Here is a 17,100-nt window from a genome sequence, read left to right on the forward strand (position 1 = left end):
TGAAACATCCTCCCTGAACATCCAATAAGGACCACTTTTGGGGGGGACTGCACAGGCCAAGTCTGGCATATTGAGTCAATCTTTTCCTCTTCCTTTTCAAAACCTGGTGGAACATTTAGGAGAGGAGTATGTGGGTTGTGGTAAAGGAGCACTCTTAAGCAACAGGCATTGATATTTTTCTCTGATAACTTCCCTCATTTACAGAGAATTTTTAGCAATAATATTTTCTCTTAGCAGTTCAGTACCTTTCTTGTGTAATACAATCCATACAAGGTGAAACAAAATGAAGTCACTAAAGTTGATGAAAAAACTTGGATCAAATACTTAGAACTGCGAGTGTGTGTGTGTGTGTGTGACAGGGCCTAATAGGCTCAGACCTCACACGAACTAGGTTTGATCTTGAAGCCTTCCTAACAGTTACCTTTGTGGCTTATGACCCCTCCCTCCAGAGTTTCCCCTGGGCTTCTGACTCTGTAAGTGGCTTGGGCAACAATTCGAGCACTCTGGTTAACAAAACACTAACTATAAGACAGGTTTTATTTGACCCGATGAGAATCAATACTGGTTTACTTCTAAACCTATAAACATTCAAGACAAGTTGCTTTTCCTAGAGTGAAATACAGCCTTCTAGACTCCTAGTCCTAGCCTGAGTAATACTCATGCAAGGAGAAAGAATTCACAGTTGCTAGGAAGTCAAGCAGCCTTCTCCTCTGGTCGATCTCTCCTCCTTTGGGACTCCTTATGACTCAACAGTACGAAGGAAGAGAGAGGCCATTGTTGCTTTTCTACATTGTGACAGCTTGTTGTGCTGTCTCCATATGGCAATGGCTTCTCCTTTCTTTCTGTGTCTCTATTGGGCACTGTTTTGCTTCTTCTTTCCTAGGGCCCTGTGGATGCACAGACCCCTCTCCAGAGAACTGAGTCCATATCTGTATCTTCCATCCAACCTCATTAAAGGTGTGTGAATGAGGCACTTGAGTCAGAGCCTAAACGGATTTCCCTAGGAGGGCAAAGAGGGCAGAGGAAAGTTGCACATAGTCTAGGGACTTCACGCTTTGACAAGAAGACACAAGAAGAAGGAGTATATGCTTAGATGTACTTGCTCAATATTTTGTTTTCAGGGGCACAGTCCTCTGCTACTGCTATTAATGACTGAAGCCATTGGTTGTGATTGATGAAAAAAAAATGCAGCTGCATAAAAAAGTTCCTTAACCATACATAAAAGCCTGGGCTAGACATCTGGCCCACATGCAGTTCATACCTGATAGGTTCATACATTATTTGACCCTATGAGAATCTTGTAAATAGTAACCATATTGAAGACATTATATATATGGGACTGTCCCAATGAGGGATAAAATAATAAGAGGCACTGAACTACAAATGATGATGATGATGATAGCTAGCGTTTATAATAGAGCTTTGACATATGTTAAACACCTTTAAATATTGCATTTTATCCTGACAACCTTGGGAGGTTTTACAGATGACAACACTGAGACAGACAGTGGTTAAGTGATTTCCACAGAGTCATACAGCTAGTAAGTATCTGGGGCTGGATTTGAACTCAGGTCTTCCTAACTCCAAGTTCAACACTCCATCCATAGATGCCAGAAATAGGAAAGATTGTTCAGTTGTTTTCAATCATTTCTGTCTCTTTGTGACTCCATTTGGGGTTTTCTTGGTAAAGCTATTGGTATGGTTCGCCATTTCCTTTTCTAGATCATTTTACCAATGAAGAAACTAAGGCAAACAAGGTCAAGTGACTTGCTCAGGGTCACACAGTAGTAAGTGTATGAGGCCACATGAGTATTCCTGACTCTAGGCCCATTACTTTACCTACTGCACTACCTAGCTAGGGTATTAAGTCTAACTTCTTATATTATCCCATATGCTATTCCCTTGACAATTATCTAATCTCTTTTGTTGTCTCTGGAACCATGAATCCTTCCCATCAATGAATTCATTCAGTCCCTGTAATCAACTCTGATTAGTGTTGTTTAACATCAATCTTTTCTATTTTTTTCAAAGAAAGATACCAATCAGTTTCTGCACACCCCTGCTTGTTAAAAGTAGCACCTCTCCTGCTGACTTATGCTCTCTTAATCAAATGGGCAGGAGGAAGCAGTTGGGATTCACTTTTCTTTTTTTTTTCCTTTCAAAGTATACAAATGTCAACTTCCTCAAGGATGTTTGGCATCCTGAATTCAGTTATGTAATGGTGCAAAGTCAGTCTGATCAAAAGGTTGCAGGGCTGCCCACTGCTAAAATGGAAGGAGAGAAGGAAACCAAGAATGTCTCTGAAGTGTGAAAGAGTGCACAGGCCAACTGTCACACTTGTGTTTAAACTGCAGGCATGCTGAGCTGACAAGGTAGTTTAAAAAAAAAAAAAGCTCCCTACCTCTGCTCTGAAGATAATCCCTTTAAATCACTGAACAGGCATTTTTTCCCATTCCTATTCTTCTGTTCCATCTTACAAGTTAGTTACCATAGGGCTTCTTGGCTGTGCTGAGATATAGCCACTATCCTCCAATGTTTTAGTGCTGCTAGTTCCTCCCAGGTATGGAGGCATACAGCGAAGAAGCTTACAAGTCTTTTAGCCTCAATGGAAGCATCTTAGGAACTTGAGTGTTTGATGAGGGCTCAGAAATTTGTAGGCATGTATTAGTTCTTAAGGTGCTCCCCCAATGGCACAAGGCTTGTCTTACTTAAAAGCTTCTCTGCTAGATCCTACTAGTGGAAGTGGACAACTGTTTTTCCTAAAGAGGTGATTTCCTTGAACTAAATTGTCTCCCAACCTTGTTCCAGAGGCAGACAGAATTAAATGAGGAAGAAAAAATGTAATACTGGCCATGTCTGAACTGGAACTCTCATCTCCATTAAAGACAAGAATCATCTCATATGGCAGGGGTTCTCAGTCTTTCTATGGGGAAAACATGTTATTTCTTTTTCTTTAATTGCTTTTTTTGCAGGGGGAAAGGCAGGGCTCTTGGGGGTAAGTGACTTGCCCAAGGTCACACGGCTAGTAAGTGTTAAGTGTCTGAGACCGAATTTGAACTCAGGTCCTCCTGATTCCCGGGCCAGGGCTCTATTTACTACGCAACCTAGACACCCCAAATGCTTTATTTCTTAAAGAATTTTGAAGCTTTATGTCAACCAACTACTCATTTTTTTGGATGATGAAATTAAGACCAAGAGATACTGAATGACTAGCCTAAAGTTATGGAGATAATTACTGACAGCACCATAACTAGAACCCAGGTCTCTGGATTCCTAGTCAATCTTCTTTTCATTATACTATGCTTTTTCTTTAAATGTAAAGGCATAAATAAGTTTAAGCTATATTTATTATAAATTTTAAAAATGAACAAAATAAAGAGATTTCCAGAGAGATCGAAGAAAGAAGTAAAGGACCTATATGTAGCAAAATATTTATGAATGAATAAATGAAGTTTTTATTAAACACTTACCACATGCAAAACTCTATACTGAGTACTGGGGATATAAACAGAAAACCAAGTCATTCCCTATTCTAAAGAAGCTCACATCTTAATAGAGGAGATCACATTTCTGGAAGATTTCAGCTAAAAGTCAGATATAAAAGTCCTAAGGTTTTTATGGTACAACTTCAAAGCTAATGTTAATGGTTCTTTAATGCTATTTCTGTTGATAAAATTAAGTTTCTAATATTGAACCACTGTACAGAACCATTGGATTTTGGTGGAAAGAAAACTTTCTCTTCTAGGTGTTCAGCTTCTCTGGCTACAGAACCTGCAGGGAAAGCTGCCAGGCTGCCTCTCCATAGAGACTGTTTATCGGGATGATGGCTGAGGGCACTCTCCTGGAAGGACTGCTGCTCCCAAGGATTTGGGTTCAGGTTCTAAACTGTGGAGAAATGGTGATCCAGGTGGTTTGACTTGTCTGGCACATACTTTCCACCTCCTGTCCTCATCCTGAGGGTGTCTTGCTGCTTCAGATATACTGGTTTGATTGCCCTATGAGCTGGTTGACAATTGTAGATAGCTGGATTCTTCTGCACAGAAACTACATCACCACAAGTATTTGGGTTGCAGCAAAGAAATGAGCATTCCAACCAACTGGGAAATGGCTAAACAAGTTATGGTATATCAATATAGTTGAATATTATTACATTGTTAAGAAGTTATGGAAAGGATAATTTCAGAGAAAAATGGGAAGATTTGTATGAATTGTTGCAGAATGAAGCAGAACCAGGAGAAAAATTATACAGCTACATTAAAAAGACTTAAAATCTCTAATCAGTGCAATGACCAACCATGATGCCAGAGGACTGATAATGAAGTGTGCTACTGAGCTCCTTACAGAGAGGTGACAGACTCAAGACACAGAATAAGACATAAATTTTCAGACCTCATCAGTGTGAATATTTGTTTTCCTTGACATACATATTTATTACAAGGACTTTTAAAAAATTTCCTTCTAATTTGGGATAGGTGGGGAATGGAGGTTAGGAATAGTATAGAAAAAAAGAATAGTGTAGGAAAAAAGGGAAGAAAAATAAAAGGAATAAAAAAGATTAGAGAGTATCTATTTAAATGGAATATCTGTTTAAAATGTATAGAAGAGAACAGAAGGGAATTCAGAAAGAATCGCAGACAAGCAGGACAGCTTTGAAAGTCATGGGTTGAATTGAACCTTTTGGCAAAGATCAAGAGTCCAAAAAGAAAAGAAACTTGTACATAACAGGTATTCACAACTTCATATATAATCCCCTCTCTTGTATCTAAGTACATGGAATGCCTATTTTATTTGGTGTTTTTTAAGTTTAGAATAAAAAATAATTTTTAAAGGTAAATAGGTAATTAAAATATTCCAACAATAATCAGAAGATTAATTAATGACTCTTCTCTAAAAAAGGTTGAAAGTTGAAAACCTTTGTACAAAATTGTTGATTGTTTTGAAATAAATTGCTCCTCAATTTCTTTCCAGAAATACATTTCTGCAAATTATGAAGAAATATATCCCAAAGCCCTGCAATCATAAAGGGAATGTGGGGTATAGAACTAAGGGAAAAAGAAAGGGAAGTTACAAGGATCCTAACAATAAAACTTTTAACAAGCGAGGCTGCCTTCCCCCTCATTTGAAATTCTTTCAAGTCATGGAGATGGAAAAGGCTTTTGGTCTATGATTGATCAAGTCAGGCTTTATCATAGGCCAGTTTAGGTCCTCAAGATATGTCTGGTGTGTTGATGATCTGGTGGAGGCTCAGGTAGAAACACTTTCCCTCCACAAACAGCTATTATTCCAAAAGAGAGAAATTGCTTCTTTGTACGTGGCAGCCCAGAGAATTATACATTCCTAATAAAATACCTAGTGTTTGTTATAATCCTTAAGCAGGTACATGTTTTAACATAGTAGACTGTTTACTCCTACTTTTTATTTTTTTTAAACTATGTTATAGATGCATTTAATAAACATCAGCAACAGGGAAGAGTCAAGTGGGGTCCCCAGCTAGCCCATTTACACACAAGTACCTATCTATAACTGTCTAAGGATCAATTCCTAATTCTAAAAAGAAAAGAAAAAGCTACCACTGGCTAAGCCACCATCCATCAATCATATAGGTCTTTCTATTCTTCTCTTTCCACTATTTAGTTAGTCTGGTTGATCAAATGTCTAATTTTCTATCCTGACAGAGGAAATCTTCAGACATCAGTCTGCCCTTTTTGCTTCCTAGATATGCTCTGAATTAAAAATATAGCACATCAAACAAAATAAAACAGGATTAAAAAATTTCAAATTTTAAGCCTGTCCACTATCTTGTTCAGTGAAACATTTGTCTTCTACTTCTTTGACAGAAATAAATAAGACTTTGTACATGGGCTCCCTTTTTTTTCCAAATGGAGCTATATTTTTCCCCAAAGTATAGACCTAAATTTACCTATTTTATGCTCTTTTGCCCCTGTTTCATATCTTCTGGAAATGGGCAAAGGTAGAAAATGGCCACCTTGTGCTCTCTTCCATGTGTTTTTTTAGTCTGACTTATTAAATAAATAGAAGAGTTATGACCATGACACTTCTTATCCAATGTCCAAAGACCCTGGGAAATATCCTTATGAGATGGAGGGAAAAATTAAGTTTGGGGGAAGAAATAGCACAGGTCTCTTGTCTGGATGAGGAAAGGAAATGCCTAGATTCAGTTTAAAAATTGTCTTTGGGCGGCTAGGTGGCACAGTGAAAAGAGCACTGGCCCTGGAGTCAGGAGGATCTGAGTTCAAATCTGATCTCAGACACTTAACACTTTACTAGCCGTGTGACATTGGGCAAATCACTTAACCCCAATGGCCCTGCCTTGCCCCCTCCAAAAAGCAAAAACAAACAAACAAATAAATAAATAAAAATTATGTCTTCTAATTGTGGTTGTGCTGTAGTTAAACTGAGAATTACATAATTAATTTATCAGATTAAGCTGCTAGTGTAAAAATAAGCTATACTTACAGTATAAAGATCAAAATTTAAAATAGGAATTCACCTCTCTGCCCCACACAGTTTAAAACAAGCTAACTTTAAACTTAATTCAGCATTACCTATATTTTTATTAGGAAAATTATTCAAATCCACAGAAAACTTATTAGCATGGCCCTATTTAATCCACCTTCCTATTTACCCACCTTCCTCTGGTAGCTTTATTTCACAGATTCCTCCCACATACTCTGTATTCCAGTTAAATTTGCTCCAATACTACAACTTTCCCTCTTCATATTTCCATGCTGAAATCAGTCTTCTTTCAAATCAGTTCAGAAGTGGAATTCTGGATTAGGAGTCAGAGGATCCCAGCTCAAAACCCACCTCTTTTACTTACAAGCTGTGTGACCTGAAACAAGTTACTAAGATATCTGGGCTCAGTTTTCTTTTCTTTTTTTTTTTCCTTTTGGAGGGCAATTGGGGTTAAGTAACTTGCCCAAGGTAACACGGCTAGTTGTGTGTGTGTGTGTGTGTGTGTGTGTGTGTGTGTGTGTGTGTGAAGTGTCTGAGGTCGGATCCGAACTCATGTCCTCCTGACTCCAGGGCCAGTGCTTTACTCACTGCGCCACCTAGCTGCCCCCGGGTTCAGTTGTCTTATCTAAAAATGAAGAATTACATATCCTCTACCGTGTTTCCCCGATAATAAGACACTGTTTTATTATTGTTTTTGGACAGAAAAACACCAGAGGGCTTATTTTCAGGGAAGGGCTTATTTTAATTGAACATTGACAGCAATTTTAATAAACAGGTAAATGTGAACAAAAAAATGTACCTTTATTCAATGAGCAAATCACTGGGGAAGAACAGGATGACGCGCTCACTGCTGCAGCTCTGATTGGATGCAGCTCGGAGCGCGGCGTGCGTTTCGGGAGGGGGGGGGATGGTGTGTACAGAGGGTACCTAATGTAGCACAGGGGATCACCTTCACTACAGTAGCAATCTCAATAGGGCTTATTTTCGGGGAATTTTAGAGGAATCTTACACAGTAAGGGGAGGGCTTATTTTCCGGATAGGTCTTATTATTGGGGAAACACGGTAGGGGCCCTTCCAACTCTAAAACTATGATTCTATGATCTACAACAGATTCTATGATCTGTTGCCTTCTCCCTGATTCAGTGAAAAGGGTGTGGAAGTAAATTTTAGGGAACCTGGGTTCAAATTTTAGGTCTGCTATTTACTCTTTATTCAATCATGACCAAGTTTTTTTTAACTCTGTTTCCTCCTTTCCCCCAAATAGTCCAAGTAAGACCTCTCTCTAAGACCTCAGTTTCCTCATTTGTAAAATAAGGAAATTGAACTATAATCAGTCCCACTGGGTTTTATTCCACAAAATCCTTTTAAGAAAAACAACAACAAAAATGCGTTGTGAACCCCCAGGGTAATTTGTTATACTACTCATAATATTCATAAGCAGTTATTTACTGCTTCAGGTACCATTATTAAAAGTTTTTTAGTGTGAACACAATGGACCATCATAGTGAACTCCAAAAGGGCTCATTTGCAACTACAAAATGGGAACCAGTGAACTAGATGATATTGTTAGGGTCCTTTTCAGCTCTGAATCCTATCACCTTCTCTGGTCCTTCTTAGGCCCTGCCATTCAGCAAATAATTTTTCTATTCTCAGGCTGATCATAGTACTATTTGTATCTTCCCTATTCACTCATCTTGTTCTGTCTTGCACTATAGTTATTTTTGCCTATGCCGTCTGTATCCCCATTCCACTAGCATATAAGCTCTAATAGAGCAGTGACCTGGTCTTACTTCCTTTTTCTTCCCTAGTATCTTAGCACAGTACTGGATACAATAATTACTTTATAGTTGTTTGATTAATTTGCCTTTGTGGCCTCCCCTTATAAATGCCAAAAATGACTAACTGTACTATCACCAAAATAAAGGAGGGATTGATGCTCTCATTCCCCTTAGAAAGGTAGCTTACCTTATTTTTTTCCCCCCTGGTAGAAGATTAATTTGGCCACTGGGGTACTAGCTCAACATAAAGGGATGGACAGCAGAAGGGAGTACTATTGACAAGTACTAGAAAGCCTATCAGGATTAAGCCATATGACAGGGGTGGGGAGACAAGTGGGAACAAACAGGAAAACTACCCAAAAATGACAGATATAAATAGCCTCTGGAGCAAAACTTTCAAGCAAGAAGCCCCATCATCCAAGCAACAAGTGCCAGGAACTCTTTATTGTGTCAGGGATCCAAATTCACCTCCCAGGTTGGAACGCAACGAGTGACAAGCTGCCGTCCAACCTCCTTCAGGATTCACATCAGAAAGCTACTAACAGCAGCAACAGCAGCATTACCAGTAGCAATAACAGCCTTAGCACCGCCCTGACCTCCAGTTCTTGCCCATCAAAAAATCAAAGAGCTATACACCCTGTCTGCTCTTTTTTGACAGACAGAGAAAAACAGATCTGTTGGCAAGTACATATTTATGTATATCTACAGCTCACTCGCACAGACCTACAGAGAATGCATAATAGCTTACGGTGGCATAACACATTTACACACTAATGGGGTGAGACCCCTTACTCACAAATGGGCAAAGAGATGCATCAGTATGCAAGTCCTGACCCTAGTCTCTGGGTGGAACACACAAGTCATTTCACCAAAGGCCTATACGACTCAAGCTTGTTTGTTTAATTTCTCAAACTCTTCATTTAACTACTGCTCCCTTGAGGAGTAAGGACAGTATATTTAGCAGTCTGGGACATTAATTTCATTTTGGCCTTCCTCACTGTTTAGGAGAGAAAAAAAAAGCTGAGAGTTCCCAGGATTGATGGGACTAGAGGTGGGAAAGGGTGAGTGCAAGAAAGAGGGTAGGAAGAAGAAGGCATTTCTCACATTGTTAATGGACAACTTTGTATATGGAAACTGATATTCTCCAGTTCCTCCCACTCACACAGCTGCCACCTTAGTTCACAGCCTTCTCACCTCTCACCTAGATTATTGTAACATGCTTCTAACTGGCTTCCCTGCCTTAAGCCTCTTCCTCCTCCAGTCCAACTAACATGCTGATGGCAAAGTAATTTTTCTTAAGTACAGATCTGAGTATATCATTCCCCTATTCAATCAACCCCACTGGTTCCCCTTATAGCTTCTAGGATAAAATATACACTCTTCTGTCTAATTTTTAAAGTCCTTTACAACCTGGTCACATTCTAACTTTCCAGACTCACTGGACATCACTTCCCTTCTTGTGCTCTTTGATTCATCCAAACTGGCTTTCTCTCTGTTCCTCACACAGAACGCTCATGCTTTACTCTGGCTGTCCCACATTCCTGGATGTATTCCCTCTCTACATATGCCTTACCGAGTCCCTCTCTTCCTTTAAAGTACAGTGCAGGCACCATCCTCTTCATGAAGCCTTTTGTTATCTACCCAGCCACTATCTCAAATTACCTTGTATTTAACTATTCTGTACATAATTGTATTCATTTTCTTTATGCTTATGGTGTATATATTCACCAAATATGTATACCATAAACAGAAAGTGCACATACAATATTACATACATAAATATCTATATTTATCTGTATATGTACAGACATAATTCATACATACACACATACATTCATGTATACTTATACATGCTCACATACATACACACATGCGCATTCGTACATCTATTGTCTCATTAGGAGAGAAGCTTTAGAGAGTAGGGAATGTCTCATTCTTTGTACTTGTATCCTTAGTACCTAACACACACAGCCTGGCACATTGTAGGTGCTAATAAATGTTTATTGATTGATTGAGATTAGAAGAGTGAATAAGTGAATTCGATTAAGAATTTAACAATATCTTAGTGTTAGATGCTGTACTGAGTGCTGAGGATACTAATGTTGACAGGAACTCCTAAGGCAGAAGTATCCAGGGACCATGATTTTGTTCTAGCAGGGATACACAGCAGGCCTCCATGGGTGGATTTCCAGAATCTAGAGTCAGTAAACTCCCATGAGAGGCACAGGAATAAGATGATAAGAGTGTTGCTGCTCCCTGCTCTAGTCAGGCAGAATTTGGAGTTTGGTTTCAGTTCTTGGTGTTACATTTTAGGAAAGATATTGATAAGCTTAAGAGGATGTAGAAAGAAACCTCCAAATGGCAAATGGCCTGAGTTCATGTTCAATTAATCAACTGATAATTATTTATTAAGCTCCTACTATGCGCCAGGCACTGTGTTAAGTGCTAGTTATACAAAAGATAGTCCCTGCCCTCAAGAAGCTTACAACATAATGGGAGAGACAACATGCAAACAAAAATATCTATACACATATACGTGTGTGTATGTTCAGATATGTACAGGATGAATAGGAAACAACTGAGGGAAGGCATTAGAACTAAGAGGGCTTGGGAAAGGCTTCCTATAAAAGACGGCATTTTAGTTGGGACTTATAGAAAGCCAGGGAAGTCAGCAGGTGGGGCTCAGGAAGGAGAACATTCTAAGTAGTATGGCGGATGTCCAGATAAAATGCCCAGAGTCAAGAGATGGGGTGTCTTATTTGCAAACAGCCAGAAGCAAGTGGATTAATTGAAGGAAGAGGGAATGTTTAGCTTGGAGAAGTCTCAGTGGGTACATGAGTTCTGTTTCATGTATCTGTAGGGTTATTGTGTAGAAGATGGATTAGATTTGTTCTGTTTTACATCAGAAGGCAGAACTAGGAGAAATGAATGGGAGATTCAGAGACAAATTTAGAACTAACATCAGGAAAAACTTCCTGAAAATGAGAATGATCCAGAATTGTAATAGGTTTGCTTCAGGAGTCCATTAGAGGTCTTCTTGGAAAAGCTAGATAACCATTTGTTGGATGCATTGTAGGGGACCTTCTTTTTTAGGTATGGGTTAGACTAGATGGCCATTAAAATTGGGTAATTCTATGAATGATATGGATAAAAGAGGGCAGTAACTCCATGTCTTTATCATTCCTTCTCAAGGACTCTATCCCCTTCAATGAATAACAACCCTGTCTTTATCATTCCAGCCCCGCCTACTTTCAAATTCCTGGGATGTTGTCCCATTACCAGCCAAATAAGGGTTGGGAAAGGAATGAGAGATCAGTCCTAACAGCTTGCTTTAAGCTGTCAGGTATATTACCCTACTTTACATCCCTTCACTTGATCCAATTTTTGCCCAGGCCTATCTCACTGAGCCCAGTCCTTCAACCAGCCGAACTCCTTGGCTACCGTAATATTTTCTGCAATATGATCTTCAAACTTGAGTCACTTTTAGATCAGTCCAACTTAAAAAAAACACTTATTAAACAGTACTACATGGAGAGAAACATGCTAATTTTCTGTAGTTTATAAACTAACCACATAACCAAAAATGGATACACAGTGATGCACTGTGGTATAATAGAAAGAGAAGTGGCCTGGGATTCAGAAGACCTGAGTTAGAGACCCAGCTCTGCTATAAACTAGTTGTATGAACATGTACATGCACATTACAGACCTTGGGGAGTGGAGGAAGACAGTACACTGGATAGAGTGTAGGACCTAGAATTAAGAAGCTCAGCCTCAGATACTTCTTAGCTGTGTGACCCTGGGCAAGTCACTTAGCCTCTACCTTGCCTTAATTTTCTCGTCTAAAAAATTAACATGACAATAGCAGCAATCTCCTAAGAGTTGTTGTGAGGATCAAATGAGATAATATTTGTAAAGTTCTTTGCCAAGTTTAAAGTGTTATAAATGCTGTTATTTCACCTGACTCTCAAATTGCTGAGTTTTCAAATAGTAATAACAATATGTAACCTGATTGACTGCCTTATAATGTTGTTAAAAGACCTAAATGAGATAATATAGATGAAAAAAAAGTTAAAGTGTTGAGCTAATATCATTTATGGTTATAGTAGGATTAGTGCTGTTGTTAGGAGTGGCACCTGGGGCTGAAATGTAGCTTTTCAAATATTGTACATATTCAGGCAAAAGGTGGAGGAAGGCAGTGACATTCTGTAGGTTACACGAAAGGAAGACCTCCCCAGGTGAAAGAGCCAAGTATCATAATGTGGAGGGAGGTGGCAGTGTCTACCAGAAATGGGGAGATCCCAGAATTAATGAGGTACTATGAAGGAAAAGTTAATTGCCAGATGGCAACAAACATTCCCAAAAAGGATATAGGAGAGTATTCTCACAATGTCACAAGACTGACTGCCATCTAACCTGTTTCAAGTTTCCATTTCAATCTACCAGGACATTTTGTTTCTCTATAAAATGACATCAGTCATTAAATAGTGGAAGTAAATGTCCAAACAAGATTCATTTTATACCATCTTCACTGGAATGTACCTGTTAACTAAGTTTCTTTTAAGAAAATCAGTCTGGGCATGGAGGGTTGGCAGAAGCTCATGGTACCTTAGGTCTGGCTTGGCAGTGATGGGAGTTGAGGAGGTACAGAGAGCAGAGGTACTATCTCAATTAAAGGCCTTTCATGGGTGGTCCAGGCCTCTGGTGTAACTGACAAGCCAGACAATATTCCAGGGATCACTGGGTCTAGATTCCTTGGAGTAGGGAAGGTGTTTACTAATATGCAAAGAACAGTTTTGTCCCAAGTCCCAAGAAATCTTATAGACTGGGGAGTTAGACCACACCCAGAATTGAATCATAAGGGTAGCTGTGTTACCTACCCATTCCACGAAGTCCTCAATATTTGGAGGCTTCAGAGTCACCCTAAAGTCCCAAGATCTGAGTCAGAAAGGCATCAAAAGAATGGCCACGCTATATACAAGATGGAAGACCTCTGGGACACCCTGTATGGAAGTCCAAGTCACACAGCAAAGAACAAACTGTGACTGGAGTTTGGACTAGAGGGCTGAAAACAGCATAGCATCTTGGGAAACAGAATGGGTATGTAGTGTTGGGGAGGTGAACAGTAGAGGTCAGCATCTGTGAAATCAGGCAGGAAGTTCTAAGGATCCAAGGCAATAATCTTGGGATAGAAAAGTGGAGAACTCAGCCTGGAAATCATGTAGAAAAAAAAAAGAAAAACCCAGCTATAGAATGACTAAGCAGCAGAGCTGGAATTCATCAACTTTTGACCAATGGAGTTCAAAACCCAGTAACCAAGAGAATTAATATTTATTTTTAAAAAATTATTATTATTATTTGTTGAAAGGAATCATAAGGAAGACTGAATATAATACTAAGCCAATTAATATGCTGGCTCCCTCATATGATGCTGCTTAAGACCAGAAAAAGGAGTTAAAGGGGGTGGGACTGAGTCCAAAGTTAGGCAATTAGGTACTTCAAATGGAAAGAAGTAGTCTGTAAAGGCAGGGGGCAAGGCACCAGGAAGGCTGGTAGATTAAGACAAGAAGGAACATATCTGAAGAGGAAGAGAAAAGCTGATCTAAGTCAACTATTGATCTTTGGAAAATTAACAAAATCTATGATCTTGTGGATGCAAGTATTTCTTCCACTAAAATGAGATAGCAACTCCTCTGGTGTTTTATAAAATTAATTAGTGAGGGACCATCCTTTAGTGATGATGATGATGATGTGATATCAAGTATTATATAATGCCTTAAAGTTTACAAAATGCTTTACCTGATCTAATCTTCACAACAGCCCTGTGATTATTACCCTGTGTGCTATTATTATTACCCTTATTTTACCAATGAGAAAACTGAAGCTGAGAGAGGTTAAACGGTTTGTCCAGGGTCACAAAGATGATATGGGTCTGAGGTAGGATTTGAACTCCCTGTCTTCCAGCATTCTGTGTGTTGCCCCACTTACCTACCTTAGCTTCCTAACACTTAGCTAGAGTGGTCCTAGGATGAAAGACTCTCAGTTTTTTTCCAGGCCTCCACTCAAATCCTTCCCTGCTTGGAATGCTTCCAGAGCTGGCAGGACTTTATCATAGCCTTGGGGAGTTGAGTGATACCTCCATGCCAGCACGGGCAGGACTCTGCTTGAGAGTTCAACCTCTTCATATTCACTTAGCATTTTCAGAAATTACCTGTGGATAGGAATTTATTTTCATGGTAATTTGAGTGCCCTCTTGCAGGAGCAGTAAGCTTTATGAGAAGCATAGCTATGGCCTCTTGCAGATACCTGAAGCACTCCACATTTCGGGAGACAGAACAGCTTAGAGACAACTAATGTATTGGGCCCATGTTGTAGAATATCATAGACCACAGGAAAAACTGGCAAGTCAGATAGTTAAAATAAACATGTCTTTTGTAGATTTTCATTTGTAATTGTACTATTTAGGTGACTAAGAAGCAATAAGAGAGAGAATTACAGCACAAGGAAGGGTGATCAGGAAATTAAAGATTTTAGTCACTGACTTCCTCTGTAACCTTGGGGCCATTGCTAAGCCACTCTATGCCTCTGTTTCTCCCAGTGTAACATGGGGGTAATGCTATTTCCTGCCTTTCTCAGCAGGGTGTCATGAAGATTAATGAGACAATGTCTACAAAGCATTTTTATTGTATGAGGCACAATACAAATGTGAAATTTGTACTATTATTGGGATTTTATGAGACCTGAAGATTCACTTGAGATTTATACTTCAGACTGCATAGATGGCCTGAATGCCTCCAAAGGTCAGGGTGAGTGAGGGAAGGGGATGAGAGTGGGAGGGATATTTTAAAAAATCTCCAAATAAAATATCAGTGCTAGCATGATTAAAGGAGGCTGGTATGCAACTTTTTTTATTCTGAAAAAAAAAAATCATTTGCTAACTTAGGGCATGAGCTTGCAATTCTCATTGAAGCTGGGGTAAAACCTTAGCATGGAATCTGCCTGTGTTCGCCAGCTGGAGTCAATCCCAAAGCATCAGCTGACCATAAAATGTGCATTTGATAGTTACAGTTTTCAATTTGATATAAATCTAATTTTCCCTAGAGTGTGGCATTTGACTCAATTATGATTCCTTTTCTCATGTCTGACTCAGCTCTTTCTCCTTGGTTTGTCTTTCTATCAGGGCTTCTTAACCTGGGGTTGATGGATTGGTTTAAAAAATATTCTGGTAACTATATTTCAGTAGAACTGGTTTCCTTTGTAATTATATGTATTTTATTTTATGCATTAAAAAACATTCTTGTGAAAAGGGCTTCATCAGATTGCCAAAGAGGTCCATGACACACAAAAAAAAGAAGAACCCCTGCACTAAATGGTAGGCACTCTGCCCCCCACCTCCTCCAGTCTTGGGAAAATGACTATTGTGAGTACCTGAAACAGTATGTCACCATGCTAGAATACAACCCTACAAATCCTATTATCATCCCAAGGACAAGTGGAGGAGTAGGGAATGGAGCACAGTGGATAATTTTGCAATTCCGTCAGCCAGGATGGTAACACTTTTTCATCTGTGAGTTGGCCATAGAAGACTCCCTTTTTCTCTTTCTTTTTCCCCCCTAAATGAATGTCCCTGAACTGGAAGTGAGGGAAGAATTTCTTTAAGTAACTTAACAGGTGTGGCATACTCTGAACGCCTGCCTGGAGTTTCTCACCTCATTTAGCTCTTGACCTTCAGCAAATGGCCCTGCCTTTTTAGTCACTAAATCTGTACTAGTTGCAAAGGTGACAGATACCTGTCATATTTCAAAGCAGCTTATCATCCCAGCCCCTGAGTGATTGAGTATTTATAGACACAGAGATAGAAACATAAAGCCCATACATATAGGCAGGCAGGAGGACTCTGGAGGTGGCGATTATGACTAGGCAGTAATTTTAGCTGGAAGTTCCTATGACTTAAATAGCCACTTGAGCTCTGCTCTTGCAGTTTACGATGTCAATAGAACCCCTAAATGAAATTACAGCCTTCTGATACGCAGCAGGATATCCTTTCTTTGCCATGCAATATACACGGCCAGAAGAAATTGCTCTGTATATGGAGTTTCACTAAAGCAGAGTTTATCATAAGACTGCTCTACTAAAATATCATTATGCTGTTATTCACTGGATAACACATCTAATGACTCAGGGTGCACTTGATAGCTATGTTTCAGTGAACTCAGACGCACGCCCTGATGTGAACTGGGCACTCCAGAGCTACTAAGCGCTATCGATTTCAATTCTACCATAATTTACACCTGCCTTGTTTTGCCAATAGCTTGAACCCATGCTAACACTGGAGCGTACACATGCAGCATTAGAGAAACCAGAAACGTGTGCCCAGGAAAAATGAATCCAGCAGACTATACTGGGTGACGCCTGGGTTACCTCTCCCAACAGGTAACAAAACAGAGATCACATTCTGGAGGGCCTTTACTGTGGCTCTTGGGCCCTGGTGCTTCCTCCTTATTGACAGAAAAGATCCAAAAATGGTTAATGTTAATAATATCAACATCAGCAACAATCCTTTGCTAAAATTGTGCTCTACTTCATTGAGGCACAGAAGTTGAGCCTGGGCTATGCCAGGGAAGCATAAGGTGTGTGAGTTTTCCCAAGTAGGCAAGATTTTGAGTAAAGGTCTGTGTGTCTAATGTGTAAAGACCAGCTTCACTGAATTCAGAGAGGGCTCATCACCAGAAGGCTGGCGAGTTGGTGATTTTTTTTTTCCTTATCAATTATATTAACTCAAAAAGAATCAACATCAGTGGATGGATGCAAGCACCGATTGTTAAAGAAAAAAGTAGCAGTTGTA

The 17,100-nt window shown here is 39.5% G+C and overlaps 1 protein-coding gene across 41 annotated transcripts in view; it reads right to left on the reverse strand.

Annotated features, from left to right (window-relative positions):
- The window catches only part of ZBTB20 (zinc finger and BTB domain containing 20), a 1,019,756-nt gene that overhangs the window by 342,003 nt on the left and 660,653 nt on the right, over positions 1–17,100 (reverse strand). The window lies entirely within an intron of this gene.

The sequence above is a fragment of the Petaurus breviceps genome, unplaced genomic scaffold (assembly GCF_028583685.1).
Source record: "Petaurus breviceps papuanus isolate PSGF00001 unplaced genomic scaffold, PetGlider_PUasm1.0 90792, whole genome shotgun sequence".
Classification (NCBI taxonomy): domain Eukaryota; kingdom Metazoa; phylum Chordata; class Mammalia; order Diprotodontia; family Petauridae; genus Petaurus; species Petaurus breviceps.